Source organism: Lepidochelys olivacea (assembly GCF_965140295.1).
Source record: "Lepidochelys olivacea isolate rLepOli2 genome assembly, chromosome: 24".
NCBI lineage: Eukaryota > Metazoa > Chordata > Testudines > Cheloniidae > Lepidochelys > Lepidochelys olivacea.
Genome location: NC_140434.1, coordinates 17,631,779 through 17,641,188, shown reverse-complemented (window position 1 = coordinate 17,641,188; position 9,410 = coordinate 17,631,779). Strand labels below are relative to the sequence as shown.

Sequence of the window (9,410 nt, the reverse complement as noted above, 5' to 3'; positions counted from 1 at the left end):
TTTCTTACCAGCTGAAAGCAGCCCAACGCTGGTATGAGTTTGCCAGGTCTCAAAGATCGTGGGCTGGGGCAGTGTTTTTCCAGCGGTAATATTGCAAAGGAGAGTCGCCCCAGAAACAGAAGCTGGATTTTCTCCTTTGCATCTGGTCCCTGGGAAGCAAGGGGGATGTTTTGGGACTGAAGGACTGGGAAGCAGAGCCCCAGGGGATTGTGCAATAGTGTTGGTGGACTTTCCAGACCCAAGTCTGATGACCCATGTGCCTAGGTACCCCACACTGAAAATGCCAAGGTCAGGGCAGGCTTCAAAAAGGAGTGCAGATTCTCCCAAGACTGGTGGTTAACTCTGTAGTTAGATTCACCAGCCAGTCACAAGCTGTGCGCCTGATCCCCCACACGGGTTATCAAGAAGCCAAAAAAAAAAGAAAAAAAAATCTCACAGCCCCCTTTATTGCATTCCAGTTTCAGCCTCCCAGTCAGCAAATAGGTCCAGTAAAGTGAGAAGTTACTTAAAACTGTTCACTATACAAAATGTTCTTCTGATCCCCAAAGGGCCAACCAATTCCCAGATCAATACTAGTTTGGATCTTACCCAAAATGCCATGCTGCCAGCCAATCCTTTCGTATCTAACAACTAAAGGTTTTATTATTAAAGAAAAGAAAGAGAAGAGAGTTGTTAAAGGGTGAAAGAAATCAGATACGTACATATGATTTCTAAGTCCAGAGATCAGGTTCCTTGCAGCACTGGCGAGTTTGCTGGCTTGTAAAGTTCTTCTGGAACACACCCAAAGTTTGGATGGGCCTGTCAGATCTTTGTTCAGAGCTGCAGCGTGCAGAGAAGTTGCTCCAGAGGTGAGAAGCCGTGTCGAAGCCAAAATGGAGAAGATACAGCTGCCTTTTTATATCCTTTGCCACGTGTCTTGTACATCCTCTGTCCCAAACACAAGCTCCGAGCACATGGGCATGGAAAAGCTCTTGGAGTCCCCTGTCCACAGGCATCTCCTTACATGTCCTGCTGACTCCTAGGCATAGCCCCTGGCTTCTCCCAATGGGCTCATTGTCCAGCTGATGGCCCTTGATGGGCCATTAAGAAGGCTGGTAGTGCTGATACCAATGTGTCTTGGGGTGTCAGCCAGATACACAGCACAGGTTTGAAAGATATCAATATACCACACATATTTACAACCCACGATACGAAGATGATAATATATATAAACAAGCTTTATCATATTTAGCAAATGGTATCTTTTCCACGGATGCCTTACATGGCATATCTTTTATAAGATTCTTTGTGATTTTGTAAAATTGGTATCATACATTATAAATGGTCACCCACATTCCATACTGCGTCACAACCCAGACTTTAGCTGTGTCCACACTGCAAAATGACAGGGCTTGGACCTGAATCCTGCATTTGCTCTTCTAGCTGCTCCCTGGAAGCCAGCTCCAGGTCCCACTCTTGTCTCTGCCCCCTTTCCCGCCACCACAGATCCCAGCAGAGACACCCAGCCTGGGGGCAGGGCAGGAGCACATATGCCAGCTAGGAGCCAACAGTGTAGGGTTGGGGATGGGACAGAGCACAGGCACTTGAGCAGGGGGTAGGGGATACCAATACACCAAGCACCAGCTGCCCAGGAATAGGATGCCCTTTCCTACTCTGGAGCAGGCACCCCCTTAGTGCCCCAGCCCTGAGTCTCAGGAGGTCCCCCGCTCCTGTCCTGCTGCCCCCCAGTTCATAGGGAGCTCCCATCATTGTCTCCTCCTCCCCAGTTAATTTGAAATGGGGATGCATCCACATGAAACTAACAGGAATATCATTTATTCCAAACCAGAGTCACTTCTAAAGTATAAAAAAAAAAAATCCTTTGTGTGTGGACACATGGTAATTTATGCTGAAAAAAAAAACACCTAAAGATATACAAAAATACCTTCCCCATGTAGACCTTTACACCTGTATAACAGCATCCACACTGGGGCATTGTACCACTGTAACTACACCAGACTCGTTTGGCTTGGAAGGATTCGATTTTTATCAGAGTTAATGTCGGTAAATATCAATTTCACTGTACATACACAAGCCAAGGAAAAATATTTCCGCTGATAATAAACGGAAATGTAAAGAACTTACCACAGTTTGATTCCAGGATATTTACTTTGTATATTTTGACAAGCGATGTTGACAATTTGTGTTTTGAATCTCAGGAACTTCCGTCATAATTAATGTCTGCCCCGATTGACCCACCATAACTTCCCTCAATTGTGAAAAATTAAAGAGATAAAAATGAAAAAAAAAAGCTTAAAAATAACCATTGGTATTGCCAATTTAAATGATACAAAAATTAAAATTGAATACTGCCAGGCTGGAGTATAAAACGCTCTCTAGAACATGTGAGGAAAGAACCAGTTTGCTTTCTTAAACTAACAAACTAAGAATTCTCTGACAAAAATCTACCTTACCCTGGGTTACCTTAACTTTGCATTATCTTGTGTCCTTCCAGAACATCAAGTTCAGCTGAGCTCAAACCTCTAAAAACCAGGATATACAAAGTTAAGATTGCCAATGAAGCTGCATTCACTGGGTTAGGTAGTGCTGTCCTGAATGGTGGAGGTTGTGGATAACGCTCAGAAAAGTTAATGAAAATCAAGTAAATGAGCGAAGTCCCCGTGCATAAGATAAAGTGTGTTAAATGCCCATGTGGATGATCTCATTCAGGAGTAAAGTCACTTTAGTTTTCTGTAACTAATTAGTCTCGGGCCTAGTCTACACTTAAAAATTAGATCAAACATCATGCAGGGCTGTGAAAAATTTTATGCCCTGTAGTTAGGTTGATATAACTCCCAACGCAGATGCAGCTAGGTAGACAGAATTCTTCTGTCCTGTCCACCTAGCAACTGCCCGTTGGAGAGGAGGATTTACTACACTGATGGGGGGGCGGGAACCCTTCCCTCGCTGTAGGAAGCATCTACACTATGGCACCGCAGCGTCTGCCACTGTAGCACCCATAGTGTAGACGGGGCCTTAATCCTCTTTCAGTGTAACTGAAACAGGCTGATTGGCGTCCATCCGGTTACTCCTGGCTCACACCAGCTTGTAGGACACAGAGTGGGTACAATTTGTGTGCTTTGCACACTTATGTACCAGTAACGATGTGCACATATAGTACGAGACAGCTGAAGAATCAAGCCTGCCATATATGGTACACCTGTATTTCCAAGTCTGACAAGATGACAGGCTACCTATGTAAAGGCGTCAGTGATAAAGATTTGTAGATCGGGCATTTGAAAGTTCTTACAAAACATATACAAGCAGAATCCATGTATCAATATTGGTAATGAGTGAGAGAGCAACAGGGTGTCTATGAATATGGTTCTTATACTAACCAGAAAAATTCACCGCAAGTTGCCATAAAATACACTAGAGGACCACATGTTTTGTTGTTCCGATTGGCACAACTCATTGTACACACCGAGGGCTTGTTCTACCCCTTCATTTCCCCTCACAGGCTCCCTGGGTGACATCCCAGGCTCCTCTATGTCAGGGACTCCCTAAAACACCCACACCCTCTCATGTCCCATACCAGGTCCCTGACTCTATCCCTAGGCCAGGGGCAGCTGTGGGCATGACACCAGATCCCCAGGTGGTTTGAATTGGCCGTCTCTCCACGGGAATGCCCAGTTCACTAACAGTGTTATAGGGGCTGGTTTGGCTGCCTTTATACGCAAGTCCTGCTATCCACCACATGTTCTACTGATATTTTTGGCCACACCTTATTTCTGGGTATTTCCTGCCTTTCCTAAAGATAAGAACCAAACAAACTAAGGGCAGCTGGGTAGCTGAATCTGGGAAATGGAAAGTCAAGTTTTTGGCTAATTGACTTTTTTTGAGGACTCTCTTTCTCTTTCTGTAGCGAGAAGCTCACGTTCCCAAGCCGTTCTCCGCACATTTTTAGCATCTTCTGCAGCATCTTCCAAAAATGACTGCAGTGTTCTGTAGGAAGCTTTATAAGAAATCCCTGCACATATGACAGAACCAATGACAGGTACCCACACAAAGGCAGAAGACGCTATCGCTAAAGCAAAACTGGCCAGTAATGTGATGACAAAAGACTGGGTTATCTCTTCAGCCATTCGTGTTTTTATAATAGCTCTTTCCAGTTCCTCCCTGGGTTTCTGTGTCCGTTTTGAGAGCCTGGTGAAGGAGTCTCTATCCAGACCAAAGTTCCTGCTGAAAATCCTGAGGTATTTTACTAAGACAACAACATTGCAAACAGCAGAGACACCTGGAATAGGAACAAGGGCTCCAACACATGATGCAGCAGCTACCTGCCAAATCCCGTGCTCCAGGGCTTCTTTCTTCTTTTGTATGATTTTTTCAGAGTAGTTGGGCAGGGCAAGAACAAGAGAGTGATTTTTGTCACTGGAGAGCTCTTCCACCAAAGTCTCCTGCAGGATGTGAAAATCATACTTGCCTAAATACCAGACAGAGATGAGGAAAACTTGTGGGTTCCTCAGCCCTTCCTCCTGCAGACATTTGCAGCAGTATTCTCTGATCTCCTGCAAGATCCTCTCTTCATTGTAGCTGGATGGCCGGCGTCGTATGGCAGAGTACAAATCCACATCCACTTTGGAGCGCACAAAATAACACTTCTTTCCCATCCCCTGGATCTTCCTGGCCAGGTCGGCATGGCTGAAGCTGAACCGTTGCGAGGTAATGAGGATGAAGGTGTCATAGCAGCTGAAATTCACCTGCTGGAGGCAGCCGCCTGCCTGAAAGGTTGGGCTCCCAATTGGCGGCAGTTCCCATATGGTCACATTAGGGTGTGTGGGAAATGGATATGGAACTGGCTTTTGTGTTGTTTCTACAACTCCGGTTATTGCAGCATTCTCATCTTCATCATCCAGGTCCCGGATGGCGTTGATGAAGGATGATTTCCCAGAGCCGCACTCCCCGATGACGGCAATGTTGAGCTCAGCATTTTCGGAAAACGTCAAGGCTTCTCTCACGGCAGAAGCCATATCTCTTGGCCTTCCAGCTCTCACAGTAACCTTAAGTATTTCTATATCAATGGCATTTTGTCTGCTTCAAAAGAAAACAGTATCTCAGGAATTGTTCCTATCTGTTGTTATTATTATTATTACTTGTTATTTACACAGACTTTTTTACTGATAATTAAGGAGGCAGCCTTGAAAGCATGGAAGTAACTTATTTCAGAAAATGTTTATAGGAAATTACCAGTTTAGAATTGGTTTTGTTTTTTCAGGTTTTGGTCCTTTGTTGCTAGGGCTGTTTTTGATGCCTCCCCCTTTTTACAATTTGTCCCAGAAAAATGGGAGTTGGGAGAAGAGAACGGGTAACTTTAAAAATTCAACAATTTCCCCCCTCCCGGTTGTTTTGTTTGCCACATTCATTGAAAAAAATCCAAAACATTTCACATATATATACAAATTTTCATTTTAGAAAAATGGCCAGTTTTTGATGAAAATATTTTGTACTGAAATATATTAACCAATGCTGTGTGTAACGTTATTTTACAGAGAGGTTACTATTGCTACAAGGTTTTGTGTTACAGTGTACATTTATGCCTTGTCTAAGGGCCCTTTATTCAATCAGAGCTATTTAAAGAGGCCTCTGTGAACATAAGAATTTAAGGCATTTTTTACAAAAAAAAAAAAAAAATCACAGCTTTCTTAGTTCTAGTTCTTCCTTGTGCCCCCAAATTTAGCAATGAGTTACTATATGCCTGTACCACAGTTTAAAGTTTCTCTCTTTTAAAACAAAATATTTTTTACACGGTAGGAAAAGTGTTTTTATAATGCAGAAACAGCTGAAGGGATGTGTCTTAAAAATAAAAACTGTCACTCCCTGGGATAACTAAACATGGATCATTTCTGTACCCCCAAAATTCAATGGTTCGGAACGTCACAAAGGTCTGAAAAGAGGAAATTAGAATGGAAAGTATTGTGCAACATGACGCACTTGAACCTGAATACCTTAGAACAGCGGTTTTCAAAGTTTTTAGGCTGCGAACCCCTTTCCAAATAATGTAGTTTATGCATACCTTCAGCTGAGATAGGGTCATAATATATCTGTGATTAGATTGCCAAATCTTACTAAACAAAATACGCTGTCCGCCATGACAGGATTTTTCTGACCTACCCTCTCACGAGAGCTCGTGTACCTTAGTTTGAAAACCACTGAAGATCTGACCCTAAGTTAAATAAGGTTGCCAGCCCTCTGGGATTGGCCTGGAGTCTCCCGGAACCAGCATCGCTCTCTCGGTGACTAGTGAAAGAAGTCCGGGAGATTTTAATAGGATATTTTAAGAAAATTACATTATGTCACGGGGGGGTCTCGTGGAATAGCTTCAGTCAGAGTTGGAAATCCTAAAGTTAAATCATTCTGGTGCTTTTGAACATTTTACCCCTATTGCACACAGAAATAGGATACCCACACAACACACACACCCAGCTGGTTATTTTGACAAAATCTAACAAGATGGAAGATTCAACAGCAGGCCCCAGCTGTGTATTCAAGAGCAGGCTTCAGAGCTGTGAAATCCATAGTGTGTGTTCACACTGGGCAGCCATTTTTAAGGGCCACGCAGCCATTTTAAAGAAACCCTTCAGCTTTTAAGCAAATAACAGCAAGTGATTAAATATAGTAACAGAATCATTTTAAAAGGCACAAACCAGAGGAGATGGTCTTACCTTCCAGTCGCAAATGCCTCTGTTAGTCTGAGCTACATGGAGAAGTAAAGCAAATGAACACAATGTTGGTTTTCGGTCTCCTTCTTTCTGTCTCTGCCCTCTGTGGCTTTCCGTCTGAGTCAGAATGGAAGTGAAAGCACAAACGTCTCTTGCAAATTGTCACGTATCAGAGTCCAGATCACAATTCTGAACGTGCATTCCCTAGTTACAGCAGCAAGATGGGACCAACGCAAAGCCAGATTCTTGAATGTTAAAAATAGCTTGACCAATGCCTGACTGACCTCGGGCACAGTCAGGTTCTGAGAAAAGTGAGTTTGGTTGGATTGTTGTAAAAGTACTCTGAAAAGATTTCCTGCAGCAACTTTGAATTTAATCAAATCAGCTCTCATAAGATAAACAGGATTGGGCAGAGTCAGAGTACAGACACAGATCTCCAAGAAAAACATAAGCACTTCACTAGGGTGCACTATAATTGCAAGGTCTGCCCTCACGTGCTCTATCCCATGAGACCTCCAAGATCTGGGGAGAGAATCCAGGAGTTCTGACTCCCACCCTGCTGCTCTAACCACTAGTCCCAACTCTGCTCCCAGAGTTGGAGAACCCAGGAATCCTGGCTCCCAGCAGGGGTGCCATTTAAGGGACCCAGGGGAGGTCTCCTGCCCCCCCCCCCCAGTTTCTTACCACCAGCTGAAGCAATGTTGCTCACTCAGGAAGGACTCGCTCCTCCCCTCCCTTGCCCGAGCAATGTTGCTGGCTCTTCTCCCAGCCCAGCCCCTCTCCTCCCTGGCTATTCTCTGCTCAGCCAAGAGGAATGCAGAGGTGGATCTAGCAGAGCCAACAGCAGGGCTGGGACCTTCTGCAGCAGTTTCTCAGATTCATTCCTGGCACAAACACACTCAGGGAGTGGTCAGGGGAAGAAGCTCTGGGCTTAGGTCAGGAGATGCCTGCTGCAGATTTCATCATGATCTGCCCCCACCTTCCCATGGCGACATGTACAAAGGCAGGAGCAGCCCCTTGGCACACCAGTAGACACAGAGCTGCTCAGGCAGGGGAGGGGGGGGGGCTGCTCCAGGCACATTCAGGGGTTAAATATCCCCACAGCCAGCCCCACTTTGGGGGTTTCTGGCTGCAGGAGCAGTGCTGCAGAATGACCACCTGGAACCTCTCCCTGCTGGGAAGAAACAAACGTGCTGTCACACCACAAATAGTGTTTAAATTACACTGAACCTTTCCCATGTTTTCCAACTCGCTATTTTTGCAGTGAATGGCAGTACCCCAGTGTGGCCCTTTATTCTACCATTTAGTCCCACGTGTCTGTGGGAGCTATTCCTGTGCCAGCAATGGGCTTTGGGTCAGGCCCATAGGCTGTGACACAGAAACACTGATTCCCCTGTGAATGTCAGGATTTTACCAACTCTCCCCAGAGTGGGGTCATGCTTTTATGGGACCTTTTTCCCAGATACCTTTTCAGGAGCTGCTACCCCTCAACTTATTACCAGCAGGAGAGTGGGGTGTGAGGAGGCATCTTCTCATGCTTTGTCTGTATATAAAAAGATCTTGTAGATTCTCTACAGAATGCATCCGATGAAGTGAGCTGTAGCTCATGAAAACTTATGCTCAGATAAATTGGTTAGTCTCTAAGGTGCCACAAGTCCTCCTTTTCTTTTTGCGAATACAGACTAACACGGCTGTTACTCTGATACCCCTCAACTGCTACCCTCAGGCAGCCTGTCATGGTTCCTTCCCCCCTCTGAACTCTGGGGTACAGATGTGGGGACCCGCATGAAAGACCCCCTAAGCTTATTTTACCAGCTTAGGTTAAAAACTTTCCCAAGGCACAAATTCCACCTTGTCCTTGAACAGTATGCTGCTGTCACCACCAAGTGATTTAGACAAACAATCTGGGAAAGGACCACTTGGCATTCCTGTTCCCTAAAATATCCCCCCCCAAGCCTTTTCACCCCCTTTCCTGGGGAGGCTTGAGAATAATATATCAACCAAATAGGTAAACCAAACCCTGGGGTTTTTAGGACACTAAAAACCCCAATCAGATTCTTAAAAGAAGAATTATATTTAAAGAAAAGGTAAAAGAATCACCTCTGTAAAATCAGGATGGAAGATAACTTTATAGGGTAACAAAAGAATCACAAACACAGAGGAACTCCCTCTAGGCTTAGTTCAAAGTTACCAAAAAAAACAGGAATAAACCTCCCTCTTGCAAAGGGAAAATTCACAAGCTAAAACAAAAGATAATCTAACACACCTTACCTGGCTTTACTTACTATTTTTGTAATATTAGAAACTGGTTCAGGATTGATTTATAGGAGAAGGAGTTTTCTGACCTGATGCTTCTCTGCTTCCCAAGAGAACACACAAAACAAAGCCTCCCCCCACCCCAGATTTGAAAGTGTCTTCTTTCCCCATTGGTCCTTTTGGTCAGGCGCCAACCAGGTTATTTGAGCTTCTTAACGCATTACTTGTAAGGAGGAATTCTAGGCTATGATACAGCCATTTTGCAGCTTTCTGCTGTATCTCCTTCTCTTCCAGCTGGTAAATATTCTTATCTCCTGTTGTACTTATTGTTTAACATTTCTGAAGGGGGCAGAGTCTCACGAACTTGAATATCATTAGTGAATTTCCTGGAGGTGATGTTTACTCTCAAATCCTTACAGCAACACAAGAAACCTCCTTCCAACTTAATCTTTT

At 44.4% G+C, this 9,410-nt stretch overlaps 1 pseudogene across 4 annotated transcripts; it reads right to left on the bottom strand.

Moving 5' to 3' along the window:
• Positions 1-448: 448 nt before the first annotated feature.
• Positions 449-9,070, bottom strand: LOC311512262 (interferon-inducible GTPase 5 pseudogene; annotated as a pseudogene). 4 transcript variants are annotated; one of them, XR_014714644.1, is made up of 3 exons: positions 8,987-9,070; positions 6,705-6,818; positions 449-5,076 (listed from the first exon to the last, which is right to left on the bottom strand). The product of XR_014714644.1 is annotated as an interferon-inducible GTPase 5 pseudogene (transcript). The 4 variants fall into 4 exon arrangements; XR_014714645.1 differs by having other exon boundaries at positions 8,973-9,015; XR_014714647.1 differs by lacking the exon at positions 8,987-9,070 and adding an exon at positions 7,386-7,549.
• Between the last annotated feature and the right edge of the window lie 340 nt (positions 9,071-9,410).